General features: G+C 42.5%; 1 long non-coding RNA gene across 1 annotated transcript; it reads right to left on the reverse strand.

Moving 5' to 3' along the window:
• Window positions 1–205: 205 nt before the first annotated feature.
• LOC123724422 (uncharacterized) lies at window positions 206–22162 on the reverse strand. The gene is made up of 3 exons (XR_006756963.1): window positions 22107–22162; window positions 1429–1501; window positions 206–524 (listed from the first exon to the last, which is right to left on the reverse strand). It is a non-coding gene; the product is annotated as an uncharacterized lncRNA (long non-coding RNA).
• Window positions 22163–22232: the final 70 nt, after the last annotated feature.

The raw sequence follows: 22232 nt of genomic DNA on the forward strand, positions 1-22232 counted from the left end.
AGACTCACCCGGGCACTTATGCCATCAATCAGGAGATTAAGAGTTGACTCCCCAAAGTGGGTTGCGCTCAGCCTTCTCTCTTTCTTCTGGATCAACACACAGTTGATACGTTTTTCTTGTTGTTGTTGAGATCAATTCATCCGGATCACGGCACCAAATGTTAGCAGTTGATGTTATTCTTTAATAATACAGACCCCAAAGCAAATCAGGGGGAGGAAAATAGGTTTATTCAAATAGGACAAATCATGTTTGGAAGTAGATGGTCATTCTCCCCTGTCCTCAGTGATGCTCTCCTGTGATTCTCTCCAGTGATGCTCTCCTGTGATTCTCTACAGTGGTGCTCTCCTGTGATTCTCTCCAGTGATGCTCTCCTGTGATTCTCTCCAGTGATGCTCTCCTGTGATTCTCTCCAGTGATGCTCTCCTGTGATTCTCTCCAGTGGTGCTCTCCTGTGATTCTCTCCAGTGGTGCTCTCCTGTGATGCTCTCCTGTGATTCTCTCCAGTGAAGCTCTCCTGTGATTCTCTCCAGTGAATAAAGGGACAGGATGTAGTTTATAACCCAGCCCTAGCCTGTGGTTGACCAATTAGAATAACTTGCAATAAAACTGGGCCAATGGCCAAACAACAAGTATCCTATTTCAGACTCAATATAGAGACAGATTCCTCCCATGTCTCTGCATAAATCCCCCATTACAGCAAAAACACTATTTCCCTTGATCATTAGTACTGTATTGTCCTCTGTCTCTGCATTGTGTATTTATCTCCAAAATATTGTTGTACTAATGACGGGAATTGTGACTGTGATTGTTTTGTAAACATTGCATCTTTGATTAATGCTCTCTTTTCTGTTTAACCCTCTTTTCTTTCAGCACAACATCTGAGACAGACAACTGTCATGTTCATTAGTGGAACAGTTCCCTTGCCTCGAGGATTCAGATTGGTAAAAACTGTAAGTTAGATTTTTCATTTTGAAACTCACTGTATTATCTATCATGTATGAGCTCTGCTATTTCCACCGAAATGGTGCCCTTGAAGGTGTATTAGCTTTTGATTGGTTTGACCAAATCCTAGCCATATTGAACACAAAGGGGTCTTTAAAAAAAAATAACACAGACTTTTATGTTCAAGGATGCTTGGTACACCCTTACATGATGCCACTTCTACTGGTTTCCTTGAGGAATGCCTCAGGAACCTGAGAAAGCGGCGTTGGAGACCAGGACGGCTCAACTCTACAGCTGCAGCCGCTGAACAACAGACAAAGCAGGAATCCTGTCTTGCCAATGATATTAGGCCACATTTTAGTTTGATGGTTTCCTAGATGGTCTACTGTATTTCACACATGAGCTGCAACTTTGTTGATATACACAGCTCACTATATTTAGGGAAAGAGGGATTTCCCAGGTGAAATGTTACTTGATATGACATACTTTTTTACAGTGGCGCCCCGTCATTCAGGGCAGGTGGAGCAGAGCCCCACCTTTTTGAGTCCCACATTTTTATCTGAAAAACATAACATACATATTAGTTTTGCATGTTATTTTGGCATTAATATGTGTCACATTTCAGTTCACAAACAATGTAAATCATTTAATTAATAAAGCTGCATACAAACATGGTCTCTTTTTTGTTTTCTTGAGTAAGGCAGCTCCAAAATGCAGGTGTTTCAGCCTAGATCAGTGCTTTCTGTGGTGGTGGGGCAGCAGGCGGAAAATACGGAGCGTAGGGGTTGGCAATATTCTCTAGTTGCACCTTGATTGGCTCAGTGTTCTGTCACTCATGGGGACACTAAGTCACTGTAAAATCTAAGGGTAGCGCTGGAAAATTCAAGCCCCTTGGATGCTGCCATAGAGTTACATTAGAAGTGCCCGTCCAAGAAGGTTCAGGGTCATTGGCTACAGGTACAATGATGTCAAATAACATTATATGTACAGTACCTTTGATTGGACTGATCATGTCAACATCATACTTTCAAAATCTTGGCTAGCAGTCATCATCATGAATCAAGTCGACAACCTACTGGCAAATCCTTTTCAATCCTTGTCATATGAAGAGAAATTATAGATAAAATGTATCGGTGCTCATCGGCCTTTGGACATAAACATTACACAACAAGTTGGAAATCGCTAATTCAACAATGACTGGTTTGGAAAGAATCAGTGGCTAACTGCAAGCATTGCAAAGCAATCACTAGCCCGCTATTCAGTGGAGTGAGAGCATGGTCCCAATTCTGGGTTTAAGGGTCTCTTTTCCAAGCTTAAAATTATAAACATTCAGCATTGGCCATGCTGTCAATTCAGCATGATTTCTGCCACGTTCAAAACTACTGTTAACTCGGAACTGGGAAATCTATCTTCAATGAGTTCAAGACAACTGGGAATCTCGGGGAAAAACGAGCTCAGACTGGGAAATATGTTTTGAACAGTCATCCATCTCGGAATTGTAAGTCTGGAACTTGGGCCTCTTTCTAGAGCTATGACCTGAAGATCACTGACGTCATCATGATTCACCCTTGTTTTTTTTTCGAGTTCCCAGTTGTCTTGAATGCACCATAAATCCAGAGAATGCCAGACTTTGATGACAAAGTTTGATGAAAAATTTGCCCACAAAGGACTGCAGCACCCCCTTTCTGTTTAAGTGAGCACAGCACAACAAGGTGAGTCCAAAAATGTCTTGTACGCTGCTATATAAAATATGTAATATGCCAGGGAGATACGTATACTGTAGCTAAGAAAGTAATACTAATTGTATATTGTGTAATAAGCTGTTCGTAGCCCATGTACCTCACCGTAATAATTTAGTCTATTTTCCCTGTCTTAATTTCGCCTACTGTTCTGACTTGGTGGTGCACATGTAGCCTATAACTTGTTTTAGAGAAATGTAGTCATCGAATATTGTAAGAGCTTTCATTGTCTGCTTATATGCACCCTTTATTTATCCTACGGTTCTGACTTGGTGTACAGGGAGAACACTGTAAGAACAGCCCATGTTCTGAATTCTGTTGCTGTACTTTTCAAAAGTGCTGAACAAATAGTTATATTGACTACGTCCGTCCTAGCTCGCTCAGTAATGTCTTAATCGAAATTACGGATTGCCTTTTATCCGCTTGTCACACCCTTATGCCATAGTTTGTACATCTCAATTGACAGTAGAAACCACATTTATTTAAGCAAGTCAGCCATATCAGCATTGTTTTTTTAAAAGGTAGTAAATGAGGCTAAATTAACTGTTTCGCTGCCAGACAAGGCTCCGCTGATAGCCAGGTGTAGCAGTGGTAAGGTGTTGGGACTGCTGTTGGGACTCTGCTGTTGGGACAGCTTTATGTAGGCCCTAACAGATTGTGGGCACAGTTTGTCACCATTATAGTGCAATGAATGTATTGTTTAGTGTTGTGTTGTGTTGTAGCTTTGCTGGCATGCATCCTCAACATTTATTTTAGCCTCTGAGTATAGATGTGAAATATTAAGTGTCTTAATGTCTTAAACTGGTAGCATTGCTGCTGTGAGATGCATGACATGAGAAATATTGGGAGGTCCTAAACAGGTCATATTTTGGTTGGATTTGAGTTATAAGGACGTCAGAAATAAGCTGTCTTAATCAGGTTGGATTCTGGTTGCATATGAATGTTTTTTAGACGTTTCCTAGAAGACGTCATATTGAGGATGTGTGTGGACACACCTTCAAATTAGTGGATTCGGCTATTTCAGTGACACCCGTTTCTGACAGGTGTATAAAATTGAGCACACAGCCATGCAATCTCCGTAGACTAACAATGGCAGTAGAATGGCCTTACTGAAGAGCTCAGTAACTTTCAACGTGGCACCGTCATAGGATGCCACCTTTCCAACAAGTCAGTTTGTCAAATTTATGCCCTGCTAGAGCTGCCCTGATCAACTGTAATTGCTGTTATTGGGAAGTGGAAACATCTAGGAGCAACAACGGCTCAGCCACGAAGTGGTAGGCCACACAAGCTCACAGAATGTGACCGCCGAGTGCTAAAGCGCGTAGCGTATAAAAATCGTCTGTCCTCGGTTGCAACACTCACTACCGAGTTCCAAACTGGAGCAGTGGAAACGTTCTCTGGAGTGATGAATCACGCTTCACCATCTGGGTGAAGGACAAATCTGGCTTTTGCGGATGCCAGGAAAATGTTACCTGCCCCAATTCATAGTGCCAACTGTAAAGTTTGGTGGAGGAGGAATAATGGTCTGGGGCTGTTTTTCATGGTTCGGGCTAGGCCCTTTAGTTCCAGTGAAGGGAAATGTTAACAGGCCTAATCGCCCAACATCAATGTCCAACCTCACTAATGTTCTTGGGCTGAATGGAAGCAATCTTGTATGGCTCAGTTGGTAGAGCATGGCGCTTGCAACGCCTGGGTTGTGGGTTTGATTCCCATGGGACACCAGTACGAAAATGTATGCACTCACTACTGTAAGTTGCTCTGGATAAGAGTGTCTGCTAGAATGTAAAAGTCCCCGCAGCAATGTTCCAACATCTAGTGGAAAGCCTTCCCAGAAGAGTTGAAGCTGTTATAGCAGCAAAGTGGGGACCAATGCCATGTTAATGCCCATGATTTTGGAATAAGCTGTTCGACAAGCAAGTGTCCACATCATTTTCAAAATCAACCAAAATCTGACCGTCGTCTGGAAAAGACATCATTATGACGAACTGTGCCCGTTGGGAACACAAAGCTTTTATTATAGGACCAGCATGGTGCTGCTGTCTGTAGCTGCTGTCTATGTGTATTGCACTTTTTCTATGAGTTGTAAAAGCAAGCAGAGCAGGAACTGGCTACTCTTTATTTGATTTATGTGGCTGGCGAGGTAACTGCTGTTTAACTTCACAGAATAAAAAAATATACATTCCCAGTGCTGAGCTAGTAGTGTAACTGACACATAACATGACATGTTTCATCCCCTGTCAACTGAAGTTCTGTATGAAGAGAATGAACTAGCTAGTAGCTACCACAGTTCAACACAGCCTCTAGCTATCTGTCAGGTAGCAGCATCTAACAGCTGTTGTGTGTATGGAAATGTTTTGTAGCCTTTTTGTCCCGTTTCAACAGAAGTAAATTAACTTGGCTAGTTTTCGCCAGTTGATGTACCATTACAGCTAGCCAAATGTTGGGTTATGTTAGCTAGCTCACTAACTTTAGCTAATATTTTTGCCTCCATCACACTAGACCTGAATCAAATGATGAAACCAGCAGCCAAATGATATTCTGATATTCTGACATTTTTTGACAGCGCAATGTGAGTTTTTATTATAGCAATGTAACGTTATTGATCTGTGAGTTTCCCTTGTTAATTCCTTACTTTGCACTCTGACATGGCATTAACAACTCTACAGGCTACACTATCATGGTGCACAGTCAGTACACAACACTATGCTCATCATGTCTTAGCAGGATCAGATGGTGACAGGTGTCCCAGCAGGGTCAGACAGCCAGTGAAGGCCAGTCTACAGAGCTCAGGTGAATTTTGCAGTATATTATAACAACCCGTGAATGGACGCAAAGTTTCATTTTGAGTTGATGGGTAGGCTACAGTCTGGGATCTGGGAATAATGGTAATTTCAATTATTGAACCATTGATTCTATTCTTGGATAACATAATGTATAAATGTACACCAAGGTAATTATTTTGAATGCGTCATGTGAGCAGGATCAGATGGTGACAGAGTTCTCAGCAGGTCCAGGCAACCAGGGAAGACCAGTCTGACGGTGCTATGGCTATGGCAGATACAACACTTTATTCTCTCTGTGAATCTATTTTAAGGCCGTTTGACATACCTCTAAAGTTGATTGCCAAACTGTATCAATGGTTGATAGAGGCTTTTCTAGACGACACAAAACATGTCAAACAAAAATGTGAAGAAGACCTGGGAGCCACTACTGATGTTGATGAATGGATACAGATATAATCTCAGACATACAGTTGAAGTCGGAAGTTTACATACACCTTAGCCAAATACATTTAAACTCAGTTGTTCACAATTCCTGACATTTAATCCGAGTAAAAATTCCCTGTCTTAGGTCAGGATCACCACTTTATTTTAAGAATGTGAAATGTCAGAATAATAGTAGAGAGAATGATTTATTTCATATTTTACTTCTTGCATCACGTTCCCAGTGGCTCAGAAGTTTACATACACTCAATTAGTATTTGGTAGCATTGCCGTTAAAATTGTTTAACTTGGGTCAAACGTTTTGGGTAGCCTTCCACAAGCTTCCCACAATAAGTTGGGTGAATTTTGGCCCATTCCTCCTGACAGAGCTGGTGTAACTGAGTCAGGTTTGTAGGCCTCCTTGCTTGCACACACTTTTCAGTTCTGCCCACACATTTTCTATAGGATTGAGGTCAGGGCTTTGTGATGGCCACTCCAATACCTTGACTTTGTTGTCCTTAAGCCATTTTGCCACAACTTTGGAAGTATGCTTGGGGTCATTGTCCATTTGGAAGACCCATTTGCGACCAAGCTTTAACTTCCTGACTGATGTCTTGAGATGTTGCTTCAATATATACACATAATTTTCCTCTTTCATGATGCTATCTATTTTGTGAAGGGCACCAGTCCTTCCTGTAGTAAAGCACCCCCACAACATGATGCTGCCACCCCCGTGCTTCACAGTTGGGATGGTGTTCTTCGGCTTGCAAGCTTCCCCCTTTTTTCCTCCAAACATAAGGATGGTCATTATGGCCAAACAGTTCTATTTTTGTTTCATCAGACCTGAGGACATTTCTCCAAAAAGTACGATCTTTGTCCCCATGTGCAGTTGCAAACCGTAGTCTGGCTTTTTTATGGCGGTTTTGGAGCAGTGGCTTCTTCCTTGCTGAGCAGCCTTTCAGGTTATGTCGATATAGGACTCGTTTTACTGTGGTTATAGATACTTTTGTACCTGTTTCCTCCAGCATCTTCACAAGGTCCTTTGCTGTTGTTCTGGGATTGATTTGCACTTTTCGCACCTAAGTACGTTCATCTCTAGGAGACAGAACGCGTCTCCTTCCTGAGCAGTATGACAGCTGCGTGGTCCCAAGGTGTTTATACTTGCGTACTATTGTTTGTACAAAACGTGGTACCTTCAGGTGTTTGGAAATTGCTCCCAAGGATGAACCAGACTTGTGGATGTCTACAATTGTTTTTCTGAGGTCTTGGCTGATTTATTTGGATTTTCCCATGATGTCAAGCAAAGAGGCACTGAGTTTGAAGGTAGGCCTTGAAATACATCCACAGGTACACCTCCAATTGAATCAAATTATGTCAATTAGCCTATCAGAAGCTTCTAAAGCCATGACATCATTTTCTGGAATTTTCCGAGCTGTTTAAAGGCACAGTCAACTTAGTGTATGTAAACTTCTGACCCACTGGAATTGTGATACAGTGAATTATAAGTGAAATAATCTGTCTGTAAACAATTGTTGGAAAAATTACTTGTGTCATGCACAAAGTAGATGTCCTAACTGACTTGCCAAAACTATAGTTTGTTAACAAGACTTTTGTGGAGTGGTTGAAAAGCTAGTTTTAATGACTCCAACCTAAGTCTATGTAAACTTCAGACTTCAGCTGTAAATGATTGCAGTTTAACACCATCCATAGTATTTACTATATGCCAGTGAAACTGAATATCATGCACTCAGAAATGTAATTCCTCTGCTGGAGGTGTAAAACACAAAAAGGGGACATATTTGTATATGTTATGGTTGTGTGAAGGATGGTTGAATTCTGGTAAAGAGTATGTTATTTTATCTTAGCATGTCTACAGATTCTCCCTTCTCCCTGTTTCTGTTGCTTGGAAATGTTGATACTGGAGACCTATCAGAAGAAACTGTGTAGCCTAAAAGTTATAGAGGCTAAGAAATGCATTGCTAATCATTGGAAGGTTGGTTATCCTCCCACAATGTCACAATGGATGGCAGAAATGTAAAATTATGCATCACTAGACTAAGGGTATGCTGTGCAACTTTCATAAGGACTGAGGTCCTTATATGGAATACTGTATGACAAAAGGGGTCTGTATTGAAAACATTCAATTTTTTTGTCTATCAGTTGCGAATAGATACTTTTTTCATGGCACACGAGACACCTGTCTGATTTGTGCCTGTCTCAGTGGACTAGTCCTTAGGAGGCCACGTGGATGCCTCGGTCCAAGAATATGGGGATTGTGCCTCAGATGAACAAGGCACATCTCTCTCCCGAATGCGCTCTCTCTCTCTCTCTCTCTCTCGCAAATTCGTGGCTATTCATTGTTTCATAACTTCATTGTGTGCATTGTTTGCTGTGTCTATCAATTCCCCATTACATATATCAGTGATTCTCAAACTGTGGGGGGCTTTAGGGGTCGGCGGTGGGCGCGGGGCTCCCCTACACACCCCCCCAAAAATTAAGGAACTCAATCCGGCTTTAAACTTACTTTTGGACGTTGTAATAGTAGAATGCACGATGTGCAATTTCGAAATTGGTATTGCATCATCAATTTCCTCTTGTCATGTTAGTCATTACCGACCTTAGAGAGTTATTTATAACTTGTCAGAAATGTCCAGATCAGCTAGCCCATGTCAGCTGATGTTTTTAGTTCAGGTTTTTTGTCACTCAAATATCACATGAATGCACATTAGACATGGCAAAATGTACAGACTTGCAAGAAAATTTGCTTTAAAACGGCAACATTTTCTTAGCACCACATGACAAAATGTGTAGAATTGCAGGAACTAAGCTTTAAACCTGCAAAATTCTCTCCACAAACAAGAAGGGTGTGAACAATTAGTGTCATGAACAGTGCTTGTGCCCATTTTTTACCTTTATTTAACTAGGCAAGTCAGTTAAGAACAAATTCTTATTTTCAATGACAGCCTAGGAACAGTGGGTTAACTGCCTTGTTCAGGGGAAGAACGACAGATTTGTACCTTGTCAGCTCAGGGATTCAATCTTGCAACCTTTCGTTTACTAGTCCAACAGTCTAACCACTAGGCTACGCTGCCGCCCCATAGAAATAGACGTGGTGCATGCAGGTGCAGGATGTTCCCCAATGCTGCAAGGGATCCCTGAGTAAAAAAGCATGGGATCCCGTGACATGTATCACCAGTACTAAGATTTACTGTTACTTCCCATCATTTCTAATCTGCAGTATTTGTTTGGTTACAGTCATTTCGGTTAATACATTCAATATATTATTAGTAGTAGTAATTTTCAGTTCTCATTGTCAGAGTGGATATGTGTTTTGCAGAACTCACAACCTATGCTACACTTGTCAGAAACAAGTTAAAGTTTATTTCATTCCATTTACGAGTTTTGTCAGTTTAATCATTGTCTTTTGTTTGAAACGCTCCTGTCAATGTGGAGTAAGGACGCATACAGTGCCTTGCAAAAGTATTCATCCCCCTTGGTGTTTTTCCTATTTTGTTGCATTACAACCTGCAATTTAAATTTATTTTTATTTGGACTTCATGTAATGGACATACACAAAATAGCATGTTTCAAAAAAATGTAAAAGTGGTGCGTACATATGTATTCACCCCCTTTGCTATGAAGCCCTTAAATAAGATCTGGTGCAACAATTACCTTCAGAAGTCACATGATTAGTTAAATAAAGTCCACCTGTGTGCAATCTAAGTGTCACATGATCTGTCACATGATCTCAGTATATATGCACCTGTTCTGAAAGGACCCAGAGTCTGCAACACCACTAAGCAAGGGGCACCACCAAGCAAGCAGCACCATGAAGACCAAGGAGCTCTCCAAACAGGTCAGGGATAAAGTTGTGGAGAAGTACAGATCAGTGTTCGGTTATAAAAAATATATCCGAAAACTTTGAACATCCCACAGAGCACCATTAAATCCATTATTAAAAAATGGAAAGAATATGGCACCACAACAAACCTGCCAAGAGAGGGCTGCCCATTAAAACTCATGGACCAGGCAAGGAGGGCATTAATCAGAGAGGCAACAAAGAGACCAAAGATAACCCTGAAGGAGCTGCAAACCTCCACAGTGGAGATTGGAGTATCTGTCCATAGGACCACTTTAAGCCTGTACACTCCACAGAGCTGGGCTTTATGGAAGAGTGGCCAAAAAAATGCCATTGCTTAAAGAAAAAAATGAGCAAACACGTTTGGTGTTCGCCAAAAGGCTTGTGGGAGACTCCCCAAACATTTGGAAGAAGGTACTCTTGTCAGATGAGACTAAAATGTAGCTTTTTGACCATCAAGGAAAACTCTATGTCTGGCGCTAACCCAACACCTCTCATCACCCCGAGAACATATTGTTCATCGGCAGGGACTGGGAAACTGGTCAGAATTGAAGGAATGATGGACGGCACTAAATACAAGAACATTTTTGATGGAAACCTGTTTCAGTCTTCCAGAGAATTGAGACTGGGATGAAGGTTTACCTTCCAGCAGGACAATGACCCTAAGTATACTGCTAAAGCAACACTCAAGTGTTTAAGGGGAAACATTTAAATGTCTTGGAATGGCCTAGTCAAAGCCCAGACCTCAATCCAATTGAGAATCTGTGTTATGACTTAAAGATTGCTGTACACCAGCGGAACCCATCCAACTTGAAAGAGCTGGAGCAGTTTTGCCTTGAAGAATGGCCAAAAATCCCAGTGGCTAGATGTGCCAAGCTTATAGAGACATACCCAAGAGACTTGCAGCTGTAATTGCTGTAAAAGGTGGCTCTACAAAGTATTGACTTTGGGGGAGGTGAATAGTTATGCACGCTCAAGTTTTCAGTTTTTTTGTCTTATTTCTTGTTTGTTTCAAAATAAAAAATATTTAGCATCTTCAAAGTGGTAGGCATGTTGTGTAAATCAAATGATACAAACCCCCAAGGGGGGTGAATACTTTCGCAAGCCAATGTACCTGATTACGCATATAGAAGTAGGACTAGTCTACCTGGCCTCGGCACAAATGTACAGTAGGCCCAAAAATGTGCCCATTTGGGGATGTCTGATTCGTTTTTCTGATTGTCTTAACTCACCACCACTAATGAGCTGTGGAGAAAAAAAATGTCATTTTTCTTCACCTCAAACAACAAGTGAACAAAGTCTATTTTTATAATCATTTGGGAATGACAATAGTTCCTCAAAGTATTTGAACAATATTTCTAGCTTTCTCCCTTTCGATAACCATTCGGATTGAAAGGGACAAATGTAATGGTCTGATCCAGTGGAAACATCATAAAATTCATGATTCATTCTTATTCCTTGCACAAATAGCCTACTGCTGTGTCTGTCCCGAGCTCTTTGGCACGGGAAACTCTGAGGGCCAAGAATATTTTTATACAATGTTACAAGTTTGCTAGCTCAAGTCTCTGGGCAACCCAGTTGATAGTTTCAAGTTCTTTGCAGACAGGCCATTTGTAGCCAATGTGATTTATAATATTTATTTTTATCAGGATATTTTCTACCTGCAGGCTGTAATGTTTTTATGTGTTGGCTTTATGTAGGCCATTTTTGACAAAATTGGCAATAAAAGTTATTTTTAGATTGGTACAATTTTCATTTAGATTTAGATAGAATGTACTACAGACAACAGACAATGATTTTGAGATACAAAGACTATTATAAATTAAATTAAACTGTTTCATGAATCTGTGCATATGAAAATCATAACTGGCATGCAGATTGGTGGTAATGGGAAGATAATTGGCACACCAAATGGAAAAGGTTGCCGACCGCTGGTGTAGCCTATTACCGTCAACTTCAGGAGCGTAACGGCAGAATCTGCGAAGGCCGGCAGGAGATGGAGGGTCGGGAACAGGTTTTTTTTCCTCTTATTAATTATTTCATTAAACAAGGTTTAAGGTTAAAGCATCAGACAAAGTTCAGTAGCCTACATATTAGTTGATTTTATTAAAACACATATGGAGAAATACATGTTAAAAAAATTCAACCAATCGATTGGTCGAAAGAAAAGACTACTCTTGGTCGACCTAGATTTGTTTTAGTTGGGGACAGCCCTAATAGAAATACAGGACATTAGCTTTAGGTGCCCAAAATAATTCAGAGGGAGAACCCTCCACCAGTTTAAGACCGTTAAAGAGTGAAGAGTGAAGAGTGAACTTCTGGCCACCCCAGAAGAACTGGGATTGGCCAGGAGGGACATTCTAACATGACACTGGGAAACCTAACCTCAACACAGCAAGGTTCCTAGTTAATTGTTTAAGGTAAATATTATCCACATATGTATGTGTGAATGTTGCCTCTGGCTTCTCACAACATTAACAAACAGTGAAAATATTCCATGTTATTAATTTAAAGAGCACAGTAGTTAAAATGTTTCTGAAACATGCTGTACGTCAGTCTGTAGCCTATCAGAGGCTGACAAGCTCTTACCCAGAGTTCCGAGCAGGAAGAGAGAATAGGGAAGTGAGAATGATGGTGAGGGTGTGATGTCCCTCCTTCCCCACACTTTTCTTCTTTTCTCGGAAATGTACAGTGTGTCTGAATGTATTACCAGCTATGCCTGTCAGAGATCATGCAGATATGTATAGAAGACAATACAAACCCCTGTGAGTTATTAATAATGTCAGTGTCATTAAAACTTTCTGTTTGAGTAATGACGCTATAGCCTTCAGAGAGGTAATTTGGTTTCAACACTCCTACAGACTCAGGCAGCCCGGTGTAACTACCACCCACAGACTCAGGCAGCCCTGTGTAACTACCACCCACAGACTCAGGCAGCCCTGTGTAACTACCACCCACAGACTCAAGCAGCCCTGTGAAACTACCACCCACAGACTCAGGCAGCCCTGTGAAACTACCACCCACAGACTCAGGCAGCCCTGTGAAACTACCACCCACAGACTCAGGCAGCCCTGTGAAACTACCACCCACAGACTCAGGCAGCCCTGTGAAACTACCACCCACAGACTCAGGCAGCCCTGTGAAACTACCACCCACAGACTCAGGCAGCCCTGTGTAACTACCACCCACAGACTCAGGCAGCCCTGTGTAACTACCACCCACACTCAGGCAGCCCTGTGTAACTACCACCCACAGACTCAGGCAGCCCTGTGAAACTACCACCCACAGACTCAGGCAGCCCTGTGTAACTACCACCCACAGACTCAGGCAGCCCTGTGAAACTACCACCCACAGACTCAGGCAGCCCTGTGAAACTACCACCCACAGACTCAGGCAGCCCTGTGAAACTAGCACCCACAGACTCAGGCAGCCCTGTGTAACTACCACCCACAGACTCAGGCAGCCCTGTGTAACTACCACCCACAGACTCAGGCAGCCCTGTGTAACTACCACCCACAGACTCAGGCAGCCCTGTGTAACTACCACCCACATATTCAGGCAGCCCTGTGTAACTACCACCCACAGACTCAGGCAGCCCTGTGTAACTACCACCCACAGACTCAGGCAGCCCTGTGTAACTACCTCCTACAGACTCAGGCAGCCCTGTGAAACTACCACCCACAGACTCAGGCAGCCCTGTGAAACTACCACCCACAGATTCAGGCAGCCCTGTGAAACTACCACCCACAGACTCAGGCAGCCCTGTGTAACTACCACCCACAGACTCAGGCAGCCCCGTGGAATTTTCCACCCACAGACTCACTGCACAGTGCCCACCAACATACTAACAGTTCTTTAAATGGTTATTGACATTTCACTGATACTGTTGATAAAATACATAATTAGTAAAGAACTCCCCTCACCTGGTTGTCTAGGGCTTAATTGAAAGGGAAATAATATATAAATAATATATTCATTATATATTAACATTAAGAAAGACACTTGTTTGTGACATGATCTTTAGACATTTACACAGGATTTAGACTGATCTCTAGACCTCCAATGTAACACCGTAGTTGTAACAGTAAAGAGATGAACATGTCTGGTGCTAGCAGCCTACAGTATGTCGCTGACTAAAGTCTGAAGCCCTACGTGGGTAACCCACATACAAAGTGCGGGTGCGCCATGCAAACAGCAGCAAGAGCCTTGCGTGCTGTAGAGGCGCATCACCAACGTTCCATTTTATATTCTCACCTCCCTGTGGCCACAGCTGCCCCAGAACAGAGGAACTGAGGCCCGGGCTGCGTCTCGATAGTCTAAATTGTCTTCTTCCCCTTGTCTCCTTTCCTTCATCTGCACTGATGTAAAAAATAAATGGATAGGTGAATTACTGGTAGACATTCACCATATTACGTCCCACCACATTGCTCTTATCCATCCTGATATTTCAAAAGAGTGCAGATGAACTGGAGATGAGAAGTTGTTGAGGAAGCCACTTTGGACTATTGAAATACATCTCCTGTGAGGATGAATGAAGACTGAACAAGATAGAGAAGAGATGTTAAGAGATCAGGGAAGTGTAGAGAGTGATGGGTGACACATTTTCTCAAGTTTTTTTTCTTCTCTTGGGCGTATCACTCTGCTAGCTATAGCCACTCCCTCAGCTCATAGATACACTATGTAAAGGGTTTACACTTTAAATAGAACCAGACTAGTATCATACAATGTCTGTGGAGTCACAGTAGGCCCTGCTTCTCACCAGTAGTCAAAGGACAGATCCCCAAGCCAGGATCACCTCCTCAGCCATAGATGACTTGTTATCATTAAGGACAGACAGACTACAGGGTTCACAGAATATATTTGAACTTAAAACATACATAGCATAGTAGTGTAGGTCCCACCCATCCAAATGTCTCTATACATGTAACACATAGATTGGTCACTTTTTTTTCTAATTTGGCACACAAAAATTAGAGGCCATGAGTAACTTGGTCAATATAATGCCACCGATTGGCCTATGGGTGGCGCTGTTATAATCAGTCTCACTTAAACCCTCATATCCGCCGCCATGTTTTGACCTGGAGACCTACAACTTTGCAGTGGTGTAAAGTACTTAAGTAAAAATACTTTTAAGTAATACTTAAGTAGTTTTTTGGGGTATCTGTAATTTACTTTACTATTTATATCTTTGACAACTTTTACTTTTACTTTACTACATTCCTAAAGAAAATAATGTACTTTTTACTCCTTACATTTCCCTGACACCCAAAAGTACTCGTTATGTTTTGAATGCTTAGCAGGACAGGAAAATGGTCTAATTCATGCACTTATCAAGAGAACATCCCTGGTCATCCCTACTGCCTCTGATCTGGCGGACTCACTAAACACAAATGCTTTGTTTGTAAATTGTGTCCGAGTGTTGAACTGTGCCCCTGGCTATCCGTAAATTTTAAAAACAAGTAAATCGTGTCATCTGGTTTGCTTAATATAAGACATTTTAAATGATTTATACTTTAAAACCAAATACTTTTAGACTTTTACTCAAGTAGTATTTTACTGGGTGACTTTCACTTTTACATTTTCTTTTAAGCTATCTTTACTTTTACCCAAGTATGAAAATTGGGTACTTTTTCCACCACTGCAACTTTGTATGTAGGTGTCTTTCTTCATGCTGAACAGTTCTGGAAAACCTTTGAAGGACTTCTCATGAACCGTAAGTCCAAATAACACCAAATTAATCCGGCCGGCTTCACACAATGACGTTAACAAACAGTGAAAATATTTCACGTTAAAAACCTCTTAAGGATCGGACCCTTTTTTACATTTTTTTTTCAATGACATACCCAAATCTAACTGCCTATTGGTCGGGACCTGAAGCAAGGATATGCATATTCTTGATACCATTAGTGTCATAGGTGTCAGAAGGATTAGACCAAGGCGCAGCGTGTAGAGTGCTCATCGTTAATTATTTTAATAGAAACGAACACTAGACAAAATAACAAAAGACAACCAACAGTTCCGTCAGGTACAAACTGGACTAAATGGAAAACAACCACCCACAAAACCCAAAGGAAAACAGGCTGCCTAAGTATGGCTTCCAATCAGAGACAACGAAAGACACCTGCCTCTGATTGGAAACCATACTCGGCCAAACAAAACCGAAACATAGAAATAGAAAACTAGCACAAAATCCCCTAGAACCAAAAAACCCCAAAACACACCAAACAAACCCCTGCCACGCCCTGACCATACTACTATGACAAATGACCCCTTTTCACTGGTCAGGACGTGACAATTAGAAAGGAAACACTTTGAAGTTTGTTGAAATGTAAAATTAATGCAGGATAATATAACACATTAGATCTGGTAAAAGACAATACAAAGAAAAAAACATGCATTTTTTTTGGTTTTTTTGTACCATCATATTTGAAATGCAAGAGAAAGGCCATAATGTATTATTCTAGCCCAGGCCCAATTTAGATTTTGGACACTAGATGGCAGCAGTGTCTGTGGAAAGTTTTAGACTGATCCAATGAAACATTGCATATCTGTTCAAAATGTTGTATCAAGACTGCCCAAATGTGTCTAATTGGTTTATTAATACATTTTCAAGTTCATAATTGTGCACTCTCCTTAAACAATACCATGGTATTATTTCACTGAAATAGCTACTGTAAATTGGACAGTGCAGTTAGATTAACAATAATTTACGCTTTCTGTCCATATCAGATATGTTTATGTCCTGAGACATCTTTTTGTTACTTACAACCTCATGCTAATCACATTAGCCTACGTTAGCTCAAGCATCCCACGGGGGGGACACCAATCCCGAAGAGGTTTTAAAACATTTTTTAGGAAGAATATAGTAGTTGAAATGTTTCTGAAACGTCTGTAGCCTATCAGAGGCTGACAAGCTCTTACCAGAGTTCTGAGCAGGAAGAGAGAATAGGGAAGTGAGAGTGAGGGTGTGGGTGTGATGTCCCTCCTTCCCCACACTTTTCTATTTTCTCTGAAATATACTGTTTGTCTGAATGTATTGCCAGCTAAGCCTGTCAGAGATCATGCAGATATGTATAGAAGACAATACAAACCCCTGTGAGTTATTAATAATGTCAGTGTCATTGAAACTTTCTGATTGAGTAATGACGCTATAGCCTTCAGAGAGGTAATTTGGTTTCAACACTCCTACAGACTCAGGCAGCCCTGTGAAACTACCACCCACAGACTCAGGCAGCCCACCCACAGACTCAGGCAGCCCCGTGTAACTACCACCCACAGACTCACTGCACAGTGCCCACCAACATACTAACAGTCCTTTAAATGGTTATTGACATTTCACTGATACTGTTGATAGAATACATAATTAGTAAAGACCTCCCCTCACCTGGTTGTCTAGGGCTTAATTGAAAGGGAAATAATATATAAATAATATATTCATTATATATTAACATTAAGAAAACACTTGTTTGTGACATGATCTTTAGACATTTACACAGGATTTAGACTGATCTCTAGACCTCCAATGTAACACCGTAGTTGTAACAGTAAAGAGATGAACATGTCTGGTGCTAGCAGCCTACAGTATGTCGCTGACTAAAGTCTGAAGCCCTACGTGGGTAACCCACATACAAAGTGCGGGTGCGCCATGCAAACAGCAGCAAGAGCCTTGCGTGCTGTAGAGGCGCATCACCAACGTTCCATTTTATATTCTCACCTCCCTGTGGCCACAGCTGCCCCAGAACAGAGGAACTGAGGCCCGGGCTGCGTCTCGATAGTCTAAATTGTCTTCTTCCCCTTGTCTCCTTTCCTTCATCTGCACTGATGTAAAAATAAATGGATAGTTGAATTACTGGTAGACATTCACCATATTACGTCCCACCACATTGCTCTTATCTATCCTGATATTTCAAAAGAGTACAGATGAACTGGAGATGAGAAGTTGTTGAGGAAGCCATTTTGGACTATTGAGATACATCTCCTGTGAGGATGAATGAAGACTGAACAAGATAGAGAAGAGATGTTAAGAGATCAGGGAAGTGTAGAGAGTGATGGGTGACACATTTTCTCAAGCTTTTATTTCTCTGGGACATATCACTCTCAGTGGCGGTTCTAGACCATTTCAGCTGGGGGGGCCAAGCTGGGGCCAGTTGTATTGTTAGAGGGGCCAGTTACATTAGACGTTATTGTTGTCATATCGTTTTCTTCACTGCATTGCAGGCATTAGCAGGCAAAAGACCATGTTCATAATCATCATCGTTGCCACTGTCTAATAACGGATGTAAAGAAAGAACGATAGAAAAATGAGCTATGTAAAAATGATTTCATACTCCACATTTAGGGGGGCCACAAGGGGGTCCAAAATTGTTGTCCCCTCCCCCTATAGCCACTCCCTCAGCTCATAGATACAGTATAACAAATCAAATACATTTTTATTGGTCACATACTCATGGTTAGCAGATATTAATGCGAGTGTAGTGAAATGCTTGTGCTTCTAGTTCCGACCGTGCAGTAAAATCTAACAAGTAATCTAACAATTCCACAACTACCTAATACACACAAAATGGCTCCAGAGAAGAAGGAAGATGTTTTACGTGTCCCCAACCGATAGTTTTTTTAGGTTTTTTTGCGTTGTTTGTAACTTATCTTTTATACTTATTTTGTACATAATGTTGCCGCTACCGTCTCTTACGACCGAAAATAACTTCTGGACATCAGGACTGCGATTACTCACCACGGACTGGCAGAATCCTTTTCTTCCTTTAACGAGTCTGACGAGCCCGACGCGAACGATATACTACTTTCTCGGGAACAGGCCCAGATCCCCGTGATTTGCGTGAAGAAAGGGCTGAGAAAAAGGGGCCGGAGGCCGGGCTGCCTTCTGAGAATTCTTAGGCGATCGAATAAACCCCCACTTCCTTCCATTCTGCTAGCAAACGTGCAATCTTTGGAAAATAAAATAGATGACCTACGCAGAAGATTAAACTACCAACGGGATATTCAAAACTGTAATATCTTATGCTTCACGGAGTTGTGGCTGAATGACGACACTATCAACATACAGCTGGCTGGTTATACGCTGTATCCAAAGCACAGAACAGTGGCGTCTGGTAAGACAAGGGGCGGCGGACTATGTATTTTTGCAAATAACAACTGGTGCACGATATCTAACGAAGTCTCGAGGTTTTGCTCGCCTGAGGTAGAGCATCTCATGATAAGCTGTAGACCACACTATCTACCTAGAGAGTTTTCATCTGTATTTATCATAGATGTTTACATACCACCACAGTCAGAGGCTTGCACTAAGACAGCATTGAATGAGCTGTATTCCGCCATAAGCAAACAATAAAATGCTCACCCAGAGGCGGCGCTCCTAGTAGCCAGGGACATTAATGCAGGGAAACTTAAATCCATTATATCAAATTTCTATCAGCATGTTAAATGTGCAACCAGAGGGAAAAAAACTGGACCACCTTTTCTCCACACACAGAGACGCATACAAAGCTCTCCCTCGCCCTCCATTTGGCAAATCTGACCATAATGCTATCCTCCTGGGTCCTGCTTACAGGCAAAAATGAAAGCAGGAAGCACCAGTGACTAGATCAATAAAAAAAGTGGTCAGATAAAGCAGATGCTATGCTACAGGACTGTTTTGCTAGCACAGACTGGAATATGTTTTGGCATTCCTCCAATGGTATTGAGGAGTACACCACTTCAGTCATTGGCTTCATCAATAAGTGCATCAATGACGACGTCCCCACAGTGACCGTACGTACATACCCCAACCAGAAGCCATGGCAACATCCGCACTGAGCTAAAGGCTAGCGCTGCCGCTTTCAAGGAGCAGGACTCCAACCCCGAAGCTTATAAGAAATCCCGCTATGCCCTCCGGTGAACCATCAAACAGGCAAAGCATCAATACAGGACTAAGATCGAATCATACTACACCAGCTCTGACGCTTGTTGGATGTGGCAGGGCTTGCAAGCCATTACAGACTACAAAGGGAAGCACAGCCGAGAGCTGCCCAGTGACACGAGCCTACCAGACCAGCTAAACTTCAATGCTCGCTTCGAGGAAAATAACACTGAAACATGCGTGAGAGCACCAGCTGTTCCAGAAGACTGTGTGATCACGCTATCCGCAGCCGATGTGAGTAAGACCTTTAAATAGGTCAACATTCACAAGACCGCAGGGCCGACAGATTACCAGGACGTATACTGCGAGCATTCGCTGACCAACAGGTAAGTGTCTTCACTGACATTTTCAACCTCTCCCTGTCCGAGTCTATAATACCAACATGTTTTAAGCAGACCACCATAGTGCCTGTGCCCAAGAACACTGAGGTAACCTGCCTAAATGACTACCAACCCGTAGCACTCACGTCTGTAGCCATGAAGTGCTTTGAAAGGCTGGTCATGGCTCACATCAACACCATTATCCCAGAAACCCTAGACCCACTCCAATTTGCATACCACCCCTCCAGATCCACAGATGACGCAATCTCTATTGCACTCCACACTGCCCTTTCCCACCTGGACAAAAGGAACACCTATGTGGGAATGCTATTCATTGACAACAGGCTCAGCGTTCAACACTATAGTGCCCTCAAAGCTCATCAATAAGCTAAGGACACTGGGGCTAAACACCTCCCTCTGCAACTGGATCCTGGACTTCCTGACGGGCCGCCCCCAGGTGGTAAGGGTAGGTAACAACACACCTGCTACGTTGATCCTCAACACAGGGGCCCCTCAGGGGTGCGTGCTCAGCCCCCTCCTGTACTCCCTGTTCACTCATGACTGCACGGCCAAGCACGACTCCAACACCATCATTAAGTTTGCCGATGACGCAACAGTGGTAGGCCTGATCACCGACAACGACGAGACAGCCTATAGGGAGGAGGTCAGAGACCTGGCCGTGTGGTGCCAGGACAACAACGTCTCCCTCAACGTGATCAAGACAAAGGAGATGATTGTGGACTACAGGAAAAAGAGGACCGAGCATGCCCCCATTCTCATCGACGGGGCTGCAGTGGAGCAGGTTGAGAGCTTCAAGTTCCTTGGTGTCCACATCACCAATAAACTAACATAGTCCAAGCACACCAAGACAGTCATGAAGTCTAAAATCTATTCCCCCTCAGGAGAGTGAAAAGATTTGGCATGGGTCCTCAGATCCTCAAAATGTTCTACAGCTGCACCGTCGAGAGCATCCTGACTGGTTGCATCACTGCCTGGTATGGCAACTGCTCGGCCTCCGACCGTAAGGCGCTACAGAGGGTCGTGCGAACGGCCCAGTACATCACTGGGGCAAAGCTTCCTGCCATCCAGGACCTCTATACCAGGCAATGTCAGAGGACGGCCCTAAAAATTGTCAACGACTCCAGCCACCCTAGTCATAGACTTTTCTCTCTGCCTCCACACGGCAAGCGGTAACCGGAGCACCAAGTCTAGGTCCAAGTGGCTTCTAAACAGCTTCTACCCCCAAGCCATAAGACTCCTGAACATCTAATCAAATGGCTACCCAGACTATATGCATTGCCCCCCCTTTACACCGCTGCTACTCTCTGTTGTTATCATCTATGCATAGTCACTTTAATAACTCTACCTACATGTACATATTACCTCAACTAACCGGTGCCCCCGCACATTGACTCTGTACAGGTACCCCCTGTATATAGCCTCCACATTCACTCTGTACCGGTACCCCCTGTATATAGCCTCCACATTGACTCTGTACCAGTACCCCCTGTATATAGCCTCCACATTGACTCTGTACCGGTACCCCCTGTATATAGCCCCACATTGACTCTGTACCGGTACCCCCTGTATATAGCCTCCACATTGACTCTGTACCGGTACCCCCTGTATATAGCCTCCACATTGACTCTGTACCGGTACACCCCTTTATATAGTCTCGCTATTGTTATTTTACTGCTGCTCTTTAATTACTTGTTACTTTATTTCTTATTCTTATCCGGAATTTTTTTAACTGCATTGTTGGTTAAGTAAGTAAGCATTTCACTGTACGGTCTACACCTGTTGTATTCGGCGCATGTGACTAATACAATTTGATTTGATTTGATTTTAAATATAAAGGGATGGAATAAGAATATATACTGGCAAGATACAATAGATGGTATAAAATACAATGTATACATATGAGATGAGTAATGTAAGATATGTAAACATTATTAAAGTGCCATTATTTAAAGTGACTAGTGATTCATTTATTAAAGTGGCCAATGATTTGAGTCTGTATGTCGGCAGCAGCCTCTCTGTGTTAGTGATGGCTGTTTAACAGTCTGATGGCCTTGAGATAGAAGCTGTTTTTCAGTCTCTCGGTCCCAGCTTTGATACACCTGTACTGACCTCGCGTTCTGGATGGTAGCGGGGTGAACAGGCAGTGGCTCGGGTGGTTGTTGTCCTTGATTATCTTTTTGGCCTTCCTGTGACATCGCGTGCTGTAGGTGTCCTGGAGGGCAGGTAGTTTGCCCC

This window comes from Salmo salar, chromosome ssa10 (genome assembly GCF_905237065.1).
Source record: "Salmo salar chromosome ssa10, Ssal_v3.1, whole genome shotgun sequence".
NCBI classification, from domain to species: Eukaryota; Metazoa; Chordata; class Actinopteri; order Salmoniformes; family Salmonidae; genus Salmo; species Salmo salar.